The following is a 19,520-nucleotide window of genomic DNA, read 5'->3' on the forward strand; positions in this document are numbered from 1 at the left end:
CAGCCATAAATGATCTTTTGAGGTGTTACTAATCCAGCTAAATCTCAGATGCCCAATTTGTGCAGCCTGTTGATGATGCTATTCTAGTGAAGAAGGGGTGGGGAGATTGGGGATGATTAAGAAAATGGGTTTTGCTTAAAACCTAATGATAACACTTGAGGGTAAGGTAAAAAACAATAGCAACTTCTAAAGTCAAGATGGGTTGTCCAGCAGTGACTTATTACTCAGCTACCTCCCAAGATTCAGATTTTTAAGTGGTTGGCTACATGAGGAAGAAAAAAATGACTAATTAATGCTATTAAGGCTGATGTTCTTGTCTAGCATTTAGCCTGACTTGTTGGTGTCTGCTCAGTCCTGGGGCCCTGCGGGGTGCCTGGTGTGCTCTCTTCATGGGACTCCCAGATTGTCTCTCTCTGGGGAGCCGTGGTAGGAAAGAGGCAAAACAATCTCCATGTGATGTCTCCACCTCTCTGGCATCAATAATCCAAGCTACAAGGTCTTGTTATTTGTTATCTCCATCCACGCTGTGCCTAAATTGTTTTCTTAGCCTTTGTTCAAAGAAATTGGCCATCCAAGAAGTGTTGTGAAGGAAATGAGGATATATATCCTTAAATCTGTTTCTTTGCTTTGTATAATGTCCCCAGCATTATTTTCCCATAGAGATGCTGGCTTTCTAAGGAGGGGTCATTCTCTATTATCAGGGCAATTGAAAGGAACTGAAAAATGCAGAAGTGATTTGTACCTATATAGAAGGTAATAAAGATCAGAAAATGCAAGGATGCTGCACAGACCGAAGACTCTACACTTTCCTCTGATAGATCAGGCACGCTCACTCAGGGCAGTTGACAAAAGAATATGGGTGGACACTTTGGGGTCCACTTAATCAGAGCTCGGTCTAGTGGGTCAATTTTAGGGCAGCCACAGATCTAAAGGGGCTCTACCAAGGACCTGTATGCCAGAGAAGCCTCGGGCCTTCTGAGAGCGGAACGGACAGCAGTTTTAGGAGCAGATGTGTAATAACCAGGCCTCCATCCTTAAAATCAATTCTGAAGCCTCCAGGTTTCTACCTGGCAACTCCAAAATACTGAACTCTTATCAATGCCATTATGATACTTTATGTGTGCCTCCATGCCTTTAAAAAATGTTTCTCAAAAGAGTGGTGGCTGTAATAAAGTTTATTTTAAAATAAATGTGTTGGCCATAACTGCTGGATAATAGAAAAACTTGACCTGCATTCTGAGGAGGATCATGAATAATCTTTAAACTTATGTAAAAAGGGCTGCTTGGACGTTAACTGCCCAAATAGTGGCATCACAGCTCAGAGAGGACAAAAACAGGGCTTAAGAAGACATGTCTTGCAGACTGGATCTTGTTTGAAGGAGCTAAATGTCAGAGGTAACATGATTTTGTACCTGCTGAATAATGAGGAAGATCCATTTCCAGAAGATAGTAAGTTAAAAAAAAGCAAAGTGCTAAGATTGTATATAATAAGCTACCTTTTGTGTGTGACCAGGGCAGAAAATTAGAATATATATTTGATTTGTTTGTATTTGCACAAAGAAAGCCTGGAAGGATAAATGAGAAACTAGTAAAAGTGGACGGATGGTGTGTGTGGGAGTGGGGTTGGAGCATGACTTCTCGGGACACACCTTTATAGTACTTTGATTTTTTTTGTATTTTAAAAATTCTTTCCCGTTATGGTTTATAACAGGATATTGAATAAAGTTCCTTGTGCTATATAGTAGGACCTTGTTGTTTATCCATTCTATATATAATAGTTTGCATTTGCTAATCCCAAACTTTGATTTTTTTTTTTTTTTTTTTCGTACGCGGGCCTCTCACTGTTGTGGCCTCTCCCGTTGTGGAGCACAGGCTCCGGACGCGCAGGCTCAGCAGCCATGGCTCACGGGCCCAGCCGCTCCGCGGCATGTGGGATCTTCCCAGACTGGGGCACGAACCCTTTTCCCCTGCATCGGCAGGCGGACTCTCAACCACTGCACCACCAGGGAAGCCCCAAACTTTGATTTTTAAACCCTGTAAATGTATTCCTTATTCAAGAAGAATGAGTTAAAAGACAAACAACATGATTAGATGGTTTTTGGAAAACTTAAACCTAAATGAAGCGTTGCTGGGAGGATGTAAAGCATGACCTTTGAACATAAGCACAGCACTGTGAAGTAGTAGAAAGGTCAGTGGCCTGAGAAACGGGACATGGGTTCAGGTCTCAGTCTTAGTTTTGCCACAGATTACTTTGACATCATTTAACACTGGATTGGCAAATGGGCTTAATGTATAATGCCAATCATGTTCATAATTAAATATGAAGAGGCTGCCTGGAGTATTCTGTTGAGAAAGATTTGGAGGCCAGTCCAAAAGATTTCTTTAATTGATTAGTGATCTCTGCTATGGTATAGGAGAGGAAGGGAAAGTGACAGCATGCATGCCTTCATTTGTCCTTCCTGTGATTCTTTTTCCTCACCTGTAAATTTAGGGACTTAGAGTAGAAGATATTTAGTCTCCTTGTAGTTCTAAAATGTTAATAATATGTAAGGTATATTCCAAAAACAAAAAACAAAGAGGAAGGGCAGGAGGGGAGCTGCCACAGAGGACAGAGTACGGTCAGCAGTTAGAGGTGGGAAAGATTGCCTAAAGTAGAATGTAGGAAGAGAGCTAAGTTTTAGAAAAGTGCCATCCAACCATGGGTGAACAAGCTTCTGGGACCCAGGCTGAAATTGTCTAGCATTTGCAACTCCTTAGTTATTCATTTGGAAGGTAGGTAGGACAATGATACAACACTTTCTCAGAGAATTTGCTGGAGGAGATTCTTGGAATATGACAGGCTTGACAGCCCCCGTTCCCATTTCCTTCTGGAACATTATAACAACTAAAGGAGGAAACTTGGGAGAACCCCTGGGCTGCTAGTCCCCTGTGCTGCTGTGAGGAGTTGAGAGACACAGAAACGGAGAGGGCTAGTCTCTCCTCAAAGCCTATGGTGAAATGGCAGATTTTTGTGGCTTCTTCAGGGCCCAACAAGTGGAAGCCTCTGGATCCTCTTGAAAAGGAGCTGGCCTGTCTACTTGCTGTGTGTGGTTCCCGATGACCTACCTGATCCCACTGTCTCCTTAAGTTTGAGAGCCACGGTTCTAAGTCTAGGGCCAGAAACCAGAGCAGCAAACCAAGTATGCAAGAGGAAGGGAACTGGCTACCCATGATCTTCATTAAGACATCAGGTAGAGATCCCTTAATGCCTGAGAGGGCTTCCTGGTGTTGTGGAAAACTTCAGAGTCCTGGAGATTAGACATTTCGATGCTCTTGATGCCAGTAGCCTGCACAGAGGAGGCAAAAGCCACCTGGAGAGCTGACCCAGAGCCCGTTTAAGATGGTGATTTTCTTCTCCTCTCTGCTACCTGGACCCTCCTTTGCTCTGGAATTGCTGACAAAGCAGGCTGGACTCAGATATGCCAGCCTCAGGCTCCTGGCTCCTGTGGGTCAAGTGGGGACCCTCCTCTCCCAGCATCCCAGCCTGACAGAAGCTTCTAGGTTACACTGTCCAATGCAGTAGCCACTGGCCACATGTGACCATTTAAATTTAAGATAACTAAAATTAAATTAAATACAAATTCCAGTCCCTCAGTTGTACTAACCACATTTCAAGTGCCCAATAGCCTTTTGTGGCTAGGGGTTACTGAATTGGGTAGCGCAGATATAGAACATCTCCCTCATCACAGAATGTCCTATTGGATGGTGCCGCTTTATTAGAGTGTGTGTTTGGAGGCCCCTATGAACAGAGGGATCTACAACAATAAAGAATAATAAAGAGTAAACCTAAAATCAACAAACAGGGTTAAGGTATGTATATTTTCTTTCACATAAGATGTGAATGGGCTAAATTTGTGACTCGAAAGACAGAGAAATTCAGATTTGGTTTAAAAATACGCTATATGTTGTTTAAAGAAATTCGTGCACTTCAAAGTGGCCAAGAAAAGTTGGAAAGTTCTTGTACACAAGTGTTTTTTTGTGGTTTAGACTTTACGTAGCTGTTTGTTATCTACTTTTACAAGCGATGTTGCCCAAGCTGTGGTTTTAAAGGAGAATGCAAATCGGGCTTGGGGTGTTCATACTAAAATAAATGAACAAACTTGTGGACAAAAGCCATCACTATCTGTTTGTGATTCTCGCTAGAAATATTATTCTGCTAGAGGTGGGGGAAGCAGGAGAGATGAAGGGAGAATCAGTCCCTTTAGGATTTATCTTGTCACAGAGGCAGGCTTCCAACCAGCTGGAAAGAACCCTGTGTTGGGGTGGCTGGTAGGCATCCTCCTGAGAGCACTTATCCTGCCTGCTGTTCTGTTTACAATGCACCAAGGAACCTGTCCTGGCAGGGCCACCTTGGGAAACATCAGGTCCTTCCATCCATACTAGTTGCCCCCCGCCTCTGGGTGCTGGAAAAGGCAGGTGGGGCCTATATACCCTGATCACTCTCATCGAACCCCTCCAGATTCCACAATAATATTTCTATATGCATTGCCAGCCAATGTTCATGTCTTAGGATAGTCCTTGTATATTTGAACATCCGTCTCTTCCTCCAATGTTTCATAAGTTCTTGGGAGATTACAATATAAACAAGAATAGGAATTGAAAAATTTTTAAGTCTATTTTAGCCATTATATAATATAAACCTAGCTGAGTCAAGCTAAGAGACTTGAGTAAACCTGATGTGCCTAAGAATATTTTCTTAGGATGCATATGTAGAGGAAAAACAAACACTTGATGTTGGAAACGAAGGTTACTTGTTTTTTGTCAGCCTTTTTCCTTGTACATAATTGTGTGATGGCACATAACAGATATTCAATACATGGCATTAAATTAATGTCAGTTAGGAAAATAAATTATATACACAAACTTGTATCCTAATAGAAATATAATTCAGAGTCATGGTGGGAGCTAAAATGATAAAACCTGAGCTAAAAGCTGAAATGAAGTGTACCCAGATAGAATCATATAAGCAAATTGGATTATTTTCGTTTTCTTTTTTGTACTACTTGAAGATGTGAGTAGAAGGCTGTGTTGTTGACAAACGGAGGACCTGAAACGACCTAGGTGTTCTGTGCTAACTTTTACTTTTTCTTCTCTAGCCCAGCATTTATGGATTGCAGCCCGGAGTCCCAGTTGGTTAGAGTGATGACTGGTCTTCATACTAAACACAGGCAGAGAGTAAGTGAGAACTAAGTTCCTGTTCATTAAAACAATGGAACGTTTTCTTTCTAAGCTTGCCAGTATTAGAGGGTGAGCAAGAGAATGTGTGCATTGAAAGTTATTGTAGTCATTGCGTGACTTTTTTTTTTAATGGGTTGGATTTGTTCCCCCAACGTGCTCCAGAGAGTACACTAGTCTGGATCATCCCCCACTCTATTTGCAGGATGTAAGCAAAAGAGAAGGTCCTCCAGCATACACCCATGACCAGGGATAGGCAGATGCTGCCATGGCATTTGAACTGGAGGTGGCGCAAGAATAACTTCGGGGGCTGAAGGCATTTTATGACACTTTGTGATGTTACCTCCTTTTTTCAGAAAGACACCAGTAATAGAATGTAAGACTGTTCTTATATATTTTTTTGGTTTATGTGTGGTGTTAGACAAACATTTGGACATTTGGGGTTTGTCTTCTTGCTGTGTATACATTATAATTCCTGGGGATCTGAAGAACCTAGTATTAGATAGGTGTACATTTTTCACTCTTATACTATCCTTAGTTAAAAATACTTTAGGCTTGTCATCACCTGGCAGATGCAGGAAACAGAGGCATGGAGGGTCCCACATGGCAACTGATAATTGGTGTTCTGTTGGAACTTGGTAATTCAGGAAATTAGGGGCCCTTCCCAATCACCTGCCATCTCTTCTCACTGTCCTTAGTGTCCATCACAGCCCTTACAGTAGTCCTGGGAAGTCTCCCTTCAGGGAGGACTCTGCAATCTTTCCTGAATCATAGAATTAGCTGTAAAATAACATATTACCATTAGGTGTCGCTCTCTAACATATAATGTACTTAGTGAAAACGAAAAATTTCAATTTATTAAAAAAATCACTCAATTGATATTGTAGAACATTAAATCTGTAGATTTTGAAAACATTTTTTCTTGCAAGTAAGAAAGTCTTTCAGATAGAATAAATGGGACATATTTAGTCAGAATTTAAGTAAATAAAATTTCAAAGTTTATTTTATTTGCTGGACAGATTGCAAAAGGAAATCTGAAACTTTTAGGCTGGCATTCAAATTTTCCCTGACTTATTTCAAACCTGCATTTCCAAAATTACATTTTATTCTATCTATCTTTAAGTACCCCACTCGTCAGTCAAAAGGCCACTTGCCTTTTTTTTTTTTTAATATTCATATACTTTGCCATGCTACTCCATTTGCTAGGGGTGTCCTTCCATTATCTCTTAATCTCATCTGTTCAAAACCTACATACTCTTACAGATAAGCTCAGATACTAAGTCCTCTATGATTCTTTTTTTTTACAACTTTATTGGAGTATAATTGCTTCACAATCGTGTATTAGTTTCTGCTTTATAACAAAGTGAATCAGTTATACATATAAATCTGTTCCCATATCCCTTCCCTCTTGCATCTCCCTCCCTCCCACCCTCCTTATCCCACCCCTCTAGGCGGTCACAAAGCACCGAGCTGATCTCCCTGTGCTATGTGGCTGCTTCCCACTAGCTATCTACCTTACGTTTGGTAGTGTATATATATCCATGCCTCTCTCTCGCTTTGTCACAGCTTACCCTTCCCCCTCCCCATATCCTCAAGTCCATTCTCAAGTAGGTCTGTGTCTTTATTCCTGTTTTACCCCTAGCTTCTTCATGACATTTTTTTTCTTAAATTCCATATATATGCGTTAGCATACGATATTTGTCTTTCTCTTTCTGACTTACTTCACTCTGAATGACAGATTTGAGGTCTATCCACCTCATTACAAATAGCTCAATTTCATTTCTTTTTATGGCTGAGTAATATTCCATTGTATATATGTGCCACATCTTCTTTATCCATTCATGTGATGATGGACACTTAGGTTGCTTCCATCTACTGGCTATTGTAAATAGAGCTGCAGTGAACAATTTGATACATGACTCTTTTTGAATTATGGTTTTCTCAGGGTATATGCCCAGTAGAGGGATTGCTGGGTCATATGGTAGTTCTATTTGTAGTTTTTAAAGGAACCTCCATACTGTTCTCCATAGTGGCTGTACCAATTCACATTCCCACCAACAGTGCAAGAGTGTTCCCTTTTCTCCACACCCTCTCCAGCATTTATTGTTTCTAGATTTTTTGATGATGGCCATTCTGACCGGTGTGAGATGATATCTCATTGTAGTTTTGATTTGCATTTCTCTAATGATTAATGATGTTGAGCATTCTTTCATGTGTTTGTTGGCAGTCTGTATATCTTCTGTGGAGAAATGTCTATTTAGGTCTTCTGCCCATTTATGGATTGGGTTGTTTGTTTTTTTGTTATTGAGCTGCATGAGCTGCTTATAAATTTTGGAGATTAATCCTTTGTCAGTTGCTTCATTTTCAAATATTTTCTCCCATTCTGAGGATTGTGTTTTGGTCTTGTTTATGGTTTCCTTTGCTGTGCAAAAGCTTTGAAGTTTCATTAGGTCCCATTTGTTTATTTTTGTTTTTATTTCCATTTCTCTAGGAGGTGGGTCAAAAAGGATCTTGCTGTGATTTATGTCATAGAGTGTTCTGCCTATGTTTTCCTCTAAGAGTTTGATAGTGTCTGGCCTTACATTTATGTCTTTAATCCATTTTGAGCTTATTTTTGTGTGTGGTGTTAGAGAGTGATCTAATCTCATACTTTTACATGAACCTGTCCAGTTTTCCCAGCACTACTTATTGAAGAGGCTGTCCTTTCTCCACTGTACATTCCTGCCTCCTTTATCAAAGATAAAGTGACCATATGTGCGTGGGTTTATCTCTGGGCTTTCTATCCTGTTCCATTGATCTATCTTCCTGTTTCTGTGCCAGTACCACACTGTCTTGATTACTGTAGCTTTGTAGTGTACTCTGAAGTTAGGGAGCCTGATTCCTCCAACTGCGTTTTTCGTTCTCAAGATTGCTTTGGCTATTCGGGGTCTTTTGTGTTTCCATGCAAATTGTGAAATTTTTTGTTCTAGTTCTGTGAAAAATGCCAGTGGTAGTTTGATAGGGATTGCATTGAATCTGTAGATTGCTTTGGGTAGTAGAGTCATTTTCACAATGTTGATTCTTTCAATCCAAGAACATGGTATATCTCTCCATCTATTTGTATCATCTTTAATTTCTTTCATCAGTGTCTTATAATTTTCTGCATACAGGTCTTTTGTCTCCTTAGGTAGGTTTATTCCTAGATATTTTATTCTTTATGTTGCAGTGGTAAATGGGAGTGTTTTCTTGATTTCACTTTCAGATTTTTCATCATTAGTGTATAGGAATGCCAGAGATTTCTGTGCATTAATTTTGTATCCTGCTACTTCACCAAATTCATTGATTAGCTCTAGTAGTTTTCTGGTAGCATCTTTAGGATTCTCTATGTATAGTATCATGTCATATGCAAAAAGTGACAGCTTTACTTCTTCTTTTCCTATTTGGATTCCTTTTATTTCCTTTTGTTCTCTGATTGCTGTGGCTAACACTTCCAAAACTATGTTGAATAAGAGTGGTGAGAGTGGGCAACCTTGTCTTGTTCCTGATCTTAGTGGAAATGCTTTCAGTTTTTCACCATTGAGGACGATGTTGGCTGTGGGTTTGGCATATATGGCCTTTACTGTGTTGAGGAAAGTTCCCTCTATGCCTACTTTCTGCAGGGTTTTTATCATAAATGAGTGTTGAATTTTGTCGAAAGCTTTCTCTGCATCTATTGAGATGATCATATGGTTTTTCTCCTTCAATTTAATATGGTGTATCACGTTGATTGATTTGCATATATTGAAGAATCCTTGCATTCCTGGAATAAACCCCACTTGATCATGGTGTATGATCCTTTTAATGTGCTGTTGGATTCTGTTTGCTAGTATTTTGTTGAGGATTTTTGCATCTATGTTCATCAGTGATATTGGCCTGTAGTTTTCTTTCTTTGTGGCATCCTTGTCTGGTTTTGGTATCAAGGTGATGGTGGCCTCATAGAATGAGTTTGGGAGTGTTCCTCCCTCTGCTATATTTTGGAAGAGTTTGAGAAGGATAGGTGTTAGCTCTTCTCTAAATGTTTGATAGAATTCACCTGTGAAGCCATCTGGTCCTGGGCTTTTGTTTGTTGGAAGATTATTAATCACAGTTTCAATTTCAGTGCTTGTGATTGGTCTGTGCATATTTTCTATTTCTTCCTGATTCAGTCTTGGCAAGTTGTGCATTTCTAAGAATTTGTCCATTTCTTCCAGGTTGTCCATTTTATTGGCATAGAGTTGCTTGTAGTAATCTCTCATGATCTTTTGTATTTCTGCAGTGTCAGTTGTTACTTCTCCTTTTTCATTTCTAATTCTATTGATTTTTGTCTTCTCCCTTTTTCTCTTGATGAGTCTGGCTAATGGTTTATCAATTTTGTTTATCTATCTTCTCAAAGCACCAGCTTTTAGTTTTATTGATCTTTGCTATTGTTTCCTTCATTTCTTTTTCATTTATTTCTGATCAGCTTTTTATGATTTCTTTCCTTCTGCTAACTTTGGGGTGTTTTTGTTCTTCTTTCTCTAATTGCTTTAGGTGCAAGGTCAGGTTGTTTATTCGAGATGTTTCCTGCTTCTTAAGGTGGGATTGTATTGCTATAAACTTAACTCTTACAACTGCGTTTGCTGCATCCCATAGGTTTTGGGTCGTCGTGTCTCCACTGTTATTTGTTTCTAGGTATTTTTTCATTTCCTCTTTGATTTCTTCATCGATCACTTCGTTATTAAGTAGTGTATTGTTTAGCCTCCATGTGTTTGTATTTTTTACAGATCTTTTCCTCTAATTGATATCTAGTCTCATAGCGTTGTGGTCGGAAAAGATACTTGATACAATTTCAATTTTCTTAAATTTACCAAGGCTTGATTTGTGACCCAAGATATGATCTATCCTGGAGAATGTTCCATGAGCACTTGAGAAAAATGTGTATTCTGTTGTTTTTGGATGGAATGTCCTATAAATATCACTTAAGTCCATCTTGTTTAATGTATCATTTAAAGCTTGTGTTTCCTTATTTATTTTCATTTTGGATGATCTGTCCATTGGTGAAAGTGGGGTGTTAAATCCCCTCCTATGAATGTGTTACTGTCGATTTCCCCTTTTATGGCTGTTAGTATTTGTCTTATGTATTGAGGTGCTCCTATGTTGGGTGCATAAATATTTACAATTGTTATATCTTCTTCTTGGATCGATCCCTTGATCATTATGTAGTGTCCTTCTTTGTCTCTTCTAATAGTCTTTATTTTAAAGTCTATTTTGTCTGATATGAGAATTGCTACCCCAGCTTTCTTTTGGTTTCCATTTGCATGGAATATCTTTTTCCATCCCCTCACTTTCAGTCTGTATGTGTCTCTAGGTCTGAAGTGGGTCTATTGTAGACAGCATATATATGGGTCTTGTTTTTGTATCCATTCAGTCATTCTGTGTCTTTTGGTGGGAGCATTTAGTCCATTTACATTTAAGGTAATTATCGATATGTATGTTCCTATTCCCATTTTCTTAATTGTTGTGGGTTCGTTATTGTAGGTCTTTTCCTTCTGTTGTGTTTCTTGCCTAGAGAAGTTCCTTTAGCATTTGTTGTAAAGCTGGTTTGGTGGTGCTGAACTCTCTCAGCTTTTGCTTGTCTGTAAACGTTTTAATTTCTCCATCAAATCTGAGTGAGATCCTTGCTGGTTAGAGTAATCTTGGTTGTAGGTTTTTCTCCTTCATCACTTTAATATGTCCTGCCACTCCCTTCTGGCTTGCAGAGTTTCTGCTGAAAGATCAGCTGTTAACCTTATGGGGATTCCCTTGTGTGTTATTTGTTGTTTTTCCCTTGCTGCTTTTAATATGTTTTCTTTGTATTTAATTTTTGACCGTTTGAGTAATATGTGTCTTGGCGTATTTCTCCTTGGATTTATCCTGTATGGGACTCTCTGTGCCTCCTGGACTTGATTAACTATTTCCTTTCCCATATTAGGGAAGTTTTCAACTATAATCTCTTCAAATATTTTCTCAGTCCCTTTCTTTTTCTCTTCTTCTTCTGGAACCCCTATAATTCGAATGTTGCTGTGTTTAATGTTGTCCCAGGGGTCTCTGAGACTGTCCTCAGTTCTTTTCATTCTTTTTTCTTTATTCTGCTCTGCAGTAGTTATTTCCACTATTTTATCTTCTACGTCACTTATCCGTTCTTCTGCCTTAGTTATTCTGCTATTGATCCCATCTAGTGTATTTTTAATTTCATTTATTGTGTTTCTAATCGTTGCTTGATTCATCTTTAGTTCTTCTAGGTCCTTGTTAACTGTTTCTTGCATTTTGTCTATTCTATTTCCAAGATTTTGGATCATCTTTACTATCATTATTCTGAATTATTTTTCAGGTAGACTGCCTATTTCCTCTTCATTTGTTAGGTCTGGTGGGTTTTTATCTTGCTCCTTCACCTGCTGTGTGTTTTTCTGTCTTCTCATTTTGCTTATCTTACTGTGTTTGGGGTCTCCTTTTTGCCGGCTGCAGGTTCGTAGTTCCCGTTGTTTTTGGTGTCTGTCCCCAGTGGCTAAGGTTGGTTTAGTGGGTTGTGTAGGCTTCCTGGTGGAGGGGACTAGTGCCTGTGTTCTGGTGGATGAGGCTGGATCTTGTCTTTCTGGTGGGCAGGTCCACGTCTGGTGGTGTGTTTTGGGGTGTCTGTGGACTTATTATGATTTTAGGCAGCCTCTCTGCTAATGGATGGGGTTGTGTTCCTGTCTTCCTAGTTGTTTGGCATAGGGTATCCAGCACTGTAGCTTGCTGGTTGTTGAGTGAAGCTGGGTGCTGGTGTTGAGATGGAGATTTCTGGGAGATTTTTGCCATTTGATATTATGTGGAGCTGGGAGGTCTTTTGTGGACCTGTGTCCTGAAGTTGGCTCTCCCACCTCAGAGGCACAGCACTGACTGCTGGCTGCAGCACGAAGAGCCTTTCATCCACACGCTCAGAATAAAAGGGAGAAAAAGTAGAAAGAATTAGTAGAAGTAGAAAGAAAGAAAGAAAAGAGGGCGTGAGGAAGGGAGGAACAGGGAAGGAAGGAGGGAAGGAAGGACAAAAAGAAAGAAAGAAGATACAGTTAAATAAAATAAAGTATGATAAAATATAATAAAGTTATTAAAATAAAAGATGATTAAGAAAAAACAAACAAAAGGATGGATAGAACCCTGGGACATATGATGGAAGCAAAGCTATACAGAGAAAATCTCACACAGAAGCATGCACATACACACTCAGAAAAAGAGGAAAAGGGGGAAAATCATAAATCTTGCTCTCAAAGTCCACCTCCTCAATTTGGGATGATGCATTGTCTAAAGGAGGGAAGGAAGGAAAGAAAGAAAGAAGGAAGATAAAGTAAAATAGAATAAAGTAAGATAAGATAAAATAAAGTTATTAAAATAAAAAATAATTATGAAGAAAAAATAAAAAAACAGACGGATAGGACCCTAGGATAAATGGTGGAAGTAAAGCTGTACAGACAAAATCTCACACAGAAGCATACACATACACACTGACAAAAAGAGGAAAAGGGGAAAAAATCATAAATCTTGCTCTCCAAGTCCACCTCCTCAATTTGGGATGATTCGTTGTCTATTCATGTATTCCACAGATGCAGGGTACATCAAGTTGATTGTAGTGCTTTAATCTGCTGCTTCTGAGGCTGCTGGGAGAGATTTCCCTCTCTCTTTTTTGTTCTCACAGCTCCCCGGTCTCAGCTTTGTATTTGGCCCCGCCTCTGCGTGTAGGTCGCCGGAGGGCGTATGTTCTTCACTCAGACAGGACGGAGTTAAAGGAGCAGCCGCTTAGGCGACTCTGGCTCACCTGGGCCGGGCGTGGGGTGGGGCGGGGAGGGAGGGGCTCGGAGGCGGGGCGAGCCTGCGGCGTCAGAGGCCGGCGTGACGTTGGTGCAACGTCACGAGGCGCGCCGTGCGTTCTTCTGGGGAAGCCGCCCCTGGATCCCCGGACCCCAGCAGTGGCGGGCTGCACAGGCTCCCCAGAAGGGGGGCATGGACAGTGACCTGTGCTCGCACACAGGCTTCTTGGCAGCGGCAGCCGCAGCGCAGCGTCCCACGCCCGTCTCTGGGGTCCGCGCTGTTAGCCGCGGCTCGCGCCCGTCTCTGCAGCTCCTTTAAGCAGCGCTCTTAATCCCCTCTCCTCGCGCACCAGGAAACAAAGAGGGAAGAAAAAGTCTCTTGCGTCTTCGGCAGCTCCAGACTTTTCCCTGGACTCCCTCCTGGCCAGCCGTGGCACACTAACCCCCTGCAGGCTGTGTTCACGCCGCCAACCCCAGTCCTCTCCCTGTGCTCCGACCGAAGCCTGAGCCTCAGCTCCCAGCCCCGCCTGCCCCGGCGGGCGAGCAGAGAAGCCTCTCGGGCTGGTGAGTGCTGGTCGGCACCGATCCTCTGTGCGGGAATCTCTCCTCTTTGCCCTACCCAGGTACGTGAGTAGTTTCTTGCCTTTTGGGAGGCCTGAGATCTGCCAGCGTTCAGTAGGTGTTCTGTAGGAGCTGTTCCACGTGTAGATGTATTTCTGGTGTATCTGTGGGGAGGAAGGTGATCTCCGCGTCTTACTCTTCCACCATCTTCCCCGGAAGTCCCTCCTAAGTCCTCTGTGAAACATTCCCTAATCTTCTCAGATGAGAGCACTTATTCTTACTTCTGTATCTCTGTGACATTTTACCGTGCTTCTTGTGCAATGTTTTGTAAACACTAGCTCAAATAATAATTATTCCTGTATTGTCATGAAAGCAAGGACTGTGATATAATTACTAGAAGCCTAGAACAGTGCTTAGAATAAAGGTTAGAAACGGTAATGATGTTAGTTAAGTGAATGAAGTAATAATTTTAAAATATGGAAACAGGAAGATTTTATTCTAGTTTGACTTTTGAAGCATTGCCAGTTCACTGTGTACTGGAAACTGGCCAATGATCATTAAAGAGTAACGATAAATGGTAGAATATCAATGTATGAAGAAATGCATCCTACATAGTTCTGTAGGGAGCCAATCAGTCCGATTGATTTATTGGCCATGATAATTGATGACATGAGAAAGGAAACAGCTCATCAATCCCTTAGAATCTCTATTTAGAACTTCTGCTTTTTAGCCATGCTCTTGTGCATAAGTAAGAAGTACAGTTAGAAATACAAAATACTCTGTATTCAATTCAGAAAATGTGTTTCCTTCATCCACCATATTCACGATGAAACTGAGAGACAGGGGATGCTTGGAGGAGAGGATGGAAATTCTATCAAGGTAAAATTTAATGAGATAGAAATTTGAGCTCACCGCTTAGCAGCTCATCCTATCAGGGAGGGGTGAACATAGAACTCATCAACAACAGTTGTTTTCTATCACCGTTGGCCTTTGTGATTATTATTGGTAACCTTGTTTGCCACCCTGTCTCATTACTTGTGTGGAAGGAGGATCATTCAGTCACAGCCCAGAGGTTGGTAAACTGTCCCAGCAAGCAGAGATTCTATGAATCCTGACAGCCTCAAATTCTCAGGACACCCATACTCATTGGGACTTGACCCCTAACTTCTGGTGCAGTATTGAGTGAACTGCCTATTATTTTAATGTAAAAAATTACAAGAAATCACTTATAGAAATAGAAACAGCTATATATTTTGTATGATGAAATTACACAGGACAGACTAAAATGTAATTATGCATAACTTTGATATTATTTTAATCTTCTTTTATACTCCTTCATCTTAAAGATGACCTAAAGTAACCTAAAAACCTTAAAAAATCCCAAACATATATAGAGATTTCTAATGTTTCATGATGACCAACTAGTTACATCGATTTACCCCCTAACCTTCCCGTTGAGATACTCGTAAAAGTACATGCAGTGGCAGAGACATAGTGTCACAGAAACGTGGAAATGATTTTCTGATTTGGCAACACCTGCGGGAATTGCCTCTAACCATCGTGTGAATGATCAAAAACCTTGATCTGTGCATCACCAACAAGGAAGTAGTAGGGAGGGCAACTGCCCATGCCCTTTGGTGTGTTCCATTTAAGCCAACTACTGGAGTCAGGAGATTCCTTCCAAACTTGACCATGGATGTTTTCTAATGTGGCTAATGGCATTCCTCTGTCCCCAGTCAGAACCTTGAGAATATCTATAGGATGTATATAACCATTAGTCTGGGTTTTTTTGTGTGTGTGCCTCAGTTTTGATAGAGCACCAATATGCTAGGCAGTAACAGTGAGTGTGAGATGGAGTCTCTTCAGAGGCAGGTTTACAAGGTGTCCCACATCTCTTGGACTCCTCCGAGAGGACTTTGCAAGAGGATTACTGAAGAGTTTTGTCTAAACTTGTTTGTGAGAACAGTATAAATTTCTCCCCTAGTCTGGGGATGGGTGGGGCTTTCTCTAGAAAAGCGGCTTCACAAGGACCACTCAGGGAGAGGACTGTGCTACATGCCTGAGAAAGCGAAAAAGATTGTGGACTGAACTATCAGAGGTATTAATATGAATTTGTGACACATGTTTATATATATATATATATATATATAAAGTTGACAGATATAGAAATAAATAATTGTTGCAGATAAGAATCATTGATGGGTGCTAAAATTAATGGGTGAAAGTATGATGAAAAGCAAGATATTTGCATAGTCTCAAAGTATCTCCCCAGAAGATACTTATTAGTTACAAAGTGGAAAATAGTAACTTTATAGAGGAATAATGCAGCAAACACGCCCTTAACCAACTGATCAAAGTTAACATCATCAGTGATAAGATAGGAACATTATGTACCTCCTGATATAGTGCACTGGGAAGCCACAACATCATTTCTGTGTCATTATTGCTAAAAATGCGTATTCTCAACCTAATCATTGAGAAACATCAGACAAACCCAAATTGAGGAAAATTCAACAAAACAACTGGCAGTACTCACCCCCAAAATTTTAAAGTCATGAAAGACAAAGACAAACTGAGGAACTGTCACAGATTAGGGGAGACTAAGGAGATACGACAGCTAAATGCAATGTTGGTTTCTGCAATGGACCCTAGAGCAGAAAAGGACATTAGTGGGACAATTGGTAGACTTCTAAAAAAGGTCTGTGATTAATTAATAGAATTGTATCAATATTAACTTTCTGGTTTCAATAATTGAACTAGTTAAGTGTTAATGTTAACATTAGGGGATACTGAGTGAAGAGTATACAAGAAACCTACTATTTTTGCAATTTTTTGAAGTCTAAAATTATTTCAGTATAAAAAATGAAAAATGTCTATAAGAGAGTGAAAAAGTAAGCCACAGAGTGAGAAAAGATATTTTGCAATACATATATCTGATGATGAACTGATATCTATAATATGTAAAGAGCATCTATAAGTCAATGAGAAGACAGACAACCCAACGGAAAATAGGAAAACCCTTGACACTTGACCAAAGAGGATATTCAAATGGTCAGTAAGCAAATAAAACAGTGAAATATCACTTCACACTTATAAGAATGCATAAAATAGAAAAGAAATTGATAATACTATAAGTTAGAAAAGATTTGGAACAACAGACACTCTCATGCATTGCCTATAAAACTATTTGGCAGAATCTGCCACAGCTGTGTATACACATAACTTATGGGTAAGCATATGTATCCCAAAAGATATACTTATATCTCCCAACTGGAAATAAGTCAAATGTGTATCAATAGGAGGTGGGGTAAAAAATTATGCTATTTTCATATAATGGAATACTACAGAGAAATGAGAATGAACATATTCTGACTATGTACAACATGAATGGATCTCAAAAACATAATCCTGAGCAAAGGAATTTAGACACAAAAGAATACATACAGTATAATTCCATTTACATAAATTTCAAAAACAGGTAAAACTAATCTGTGGTGACATAAATCAGAATAGTAATTCCCTTTGGGTAGGATTAATGATTGGAAAGGGGTACAAGGAAGGTATCTGGGGTGCTGATAATGTTTTAATTTTTCATTTGGTTGGTCGCTATGAGGATATATCCACCAGGTAAAAATTCATCAAACTGCACAGTTAAGATTTATAAACTTTTCTCTACACATATTATATTTAAATTTAAAAGCTTATGTTAAGCAAAGAAAAACAAAACACCAATAAAAGGGGATAACATGGGACTGTTGTCTTTTTAGTACATCATGAAGCATACTGGTTCAATATAGGTTTTATGCACACATACACACACACACACAGTGTCTGGGAACACATAAAAAGACTTGTACAGGATCAGATTATCCAGGAATTAATGCAGCTCATGGTAGAGGATTTGACAAGAAGAGAAGGTATCTCCTGGAGTATCTCCCAGAGAAACACCTGGAGGGGCTGTGCTCATCCACGTTCAGGGGAGGGCTTGAGAGGGAGACGCTGTCAGAGCTGGGGAACACTGAGTGGGAATAAAGGAAAGACTGCCCCTGCTGCTTGGTATTCACCAGTCCTGGTGAAAATTCCTCTCCATTCAGTTATGTGTAAATAAGGGGGAAAAAAAGCCCCAAACAGAACCTTTAAAAAAGCCCCATGTAACATAAAAAAGGGAATCCACTGCTACAAAGTACAATTAAAAAACTACGTGTGAAAGGTCATCATAGTAAAAGAAGAATATTTAAAATACACCTGCTTTGAGTTACTAAAAGGCAAAAAGGATATCTGTGAAAGAGTATTTGAAGTGGGAGTGGATAAAGATTAAAAAAGAGTTGCCAATGGTAAGAAAAGAATCCATAAAAATTAAAATACCACTGCAAAATTAGAATCCCCTTTAGGGACAGTTAATGTAGAATCTATTATATAATGCAGAAAAAAAGAAAATTATAAAAAGGAAAATGATAGATTTGGGGAATAGAGCATGAAGCTATGAATAATTGGCATCCTTGAGGGTGAGACCGAATGAATAGAAAGTATAATTAAGTGTATAATCAAAGACATATAAAGAAAAGTTTCTGGATCTGAAAAAAAATGCCTGACACTACAGATTAAGGAAAATGTTTTAAATAAAATGAATAAAAGGAGTTCCAGGCATATTCTGGTGAAAATGTGAATTCCCCATATAAAAACAAAGTTTTCAAGCCAGGTTACTTGAAAGGATAAAAAAAACCAGATTGTCCTAAAATATGACACAAATAAACTTATTTTTTAAAGTTTTTAAAATTTTTATTTTTTGGTCATGGCGCGTAGCTTGCAGGATCTTAGTTCCCTGACCAGGGATCAAACCCGCGCCCTTAGAAATGAAAGTGCAAAGTCCTAACTACTGGACTGCTAGGGAATTCCCCAAATGAACTTGTTGACCAAACAGAAACAGATTCACAGACATAGAAAACAAATTTGTGTTTACCAAAGGGGAAAAGTGATGGGGGAAGGGATAAATTAGGAGTTTGGGATTAGCAGATACAAACTACTATATATAAAACAGATAAACAATAAGGTCCTACTGTATAGCACAGGGAACTATATTCAATATCCTGTAATAAACCATAATGGAAAAGAATATGAAAAAGAATATATATATGTATAACTGAATCAATTTGCTGTACACCAGAAACTAACACAACATTGTAAATCAACTATATGTCAATTTAAAAAATTAGATTATCCTAAAGGACCATGATGAGAGCACTGATGCCAGATATATGAATAGAGTGAAGCCCAAGTAATTATTTTAAATTGTTATCCAAATGAAATACAAGAATAAAAATTTAAAAAGACAGAATGAAAACTGATTTGATAATATTTTAGGTGCATAATCTTGGGCTGTACTGGCAAGAATTGGGAAGTAAAAGAAGGTTAAACTAATACTTACACTACTCTTGGATTTTGTAATTAGAAAAAATATAAATTCAAATAGGATTTTGGAAAAAAAACTTGATTGTATTATTTAAAAGCTAGCTCTACCTTAAATCATAGATTTAAATCATAAATCATAGATAAATCATAGTCTAAATCATAGATATGACTGAATATATAGAAATGACTGACTCATTAGCTATATGCATATATGTGTGAATTCAGCAAATTCTAACAGAGGTTATCTCTAGTTACTGAGACTAGATAACTTTTATATTATTCCTTGTGTTTTTGTATTTTTATAAAACAGTAAAATGATATTAAAGCTATAGTTCAAAGTAAAAGCAAGCACTGTTTTCTGTTTACAAAGGGAAAAAAGCAGAATCAAGCTACTGTTCAAATATTCAGCAAGGTTTGTTTTCTTATTGCATCTTTGAATAATTATGGACACCAAACGGGAACAAGGCAGGAAAATCTCCGAACCCATTTCAAGGTTCTAATCATACGGACAGTGCTGTAAGTTTGTCTCTTCTTTAT

General features: G+C 39.1%; 1 protein-coding gene across 2 annotated transcripts in view; it reads left to right on the top strand.

Annotated features, from left to right (window-relative positions):
• Window positions 1-19,520, top strand: part of LOC308614410 (uncharacterized protein) — a 228,008-nt gene that overhangs the window by 22,363 nt on the left and 186,125 nt on the right. For both annotated transcript variants that reach the window (XR_014015385.1, XM_081228833.1), the window contains exon 2: window positions 5,136-5,214. The gene's annotated coding sequence lies outside the window, so the exon portion shown is untranslated. The remainder of the gene's footprint in view (window positions 1-5,135; window positions 5,215-19,520) is intronic.

This window comes from Mesoplodon bidens (assembly GCF_964165515.1).
Source record: "Mesoplodon bidens genome assembly, chromosome: 3".
Taxonomy (NCBI): Eukaryota; Metazoa; Chordata; class Mammalia; order Artiodactyla; family Ziphiidae; genus Mesoplodon; species Mesoplodon bidens.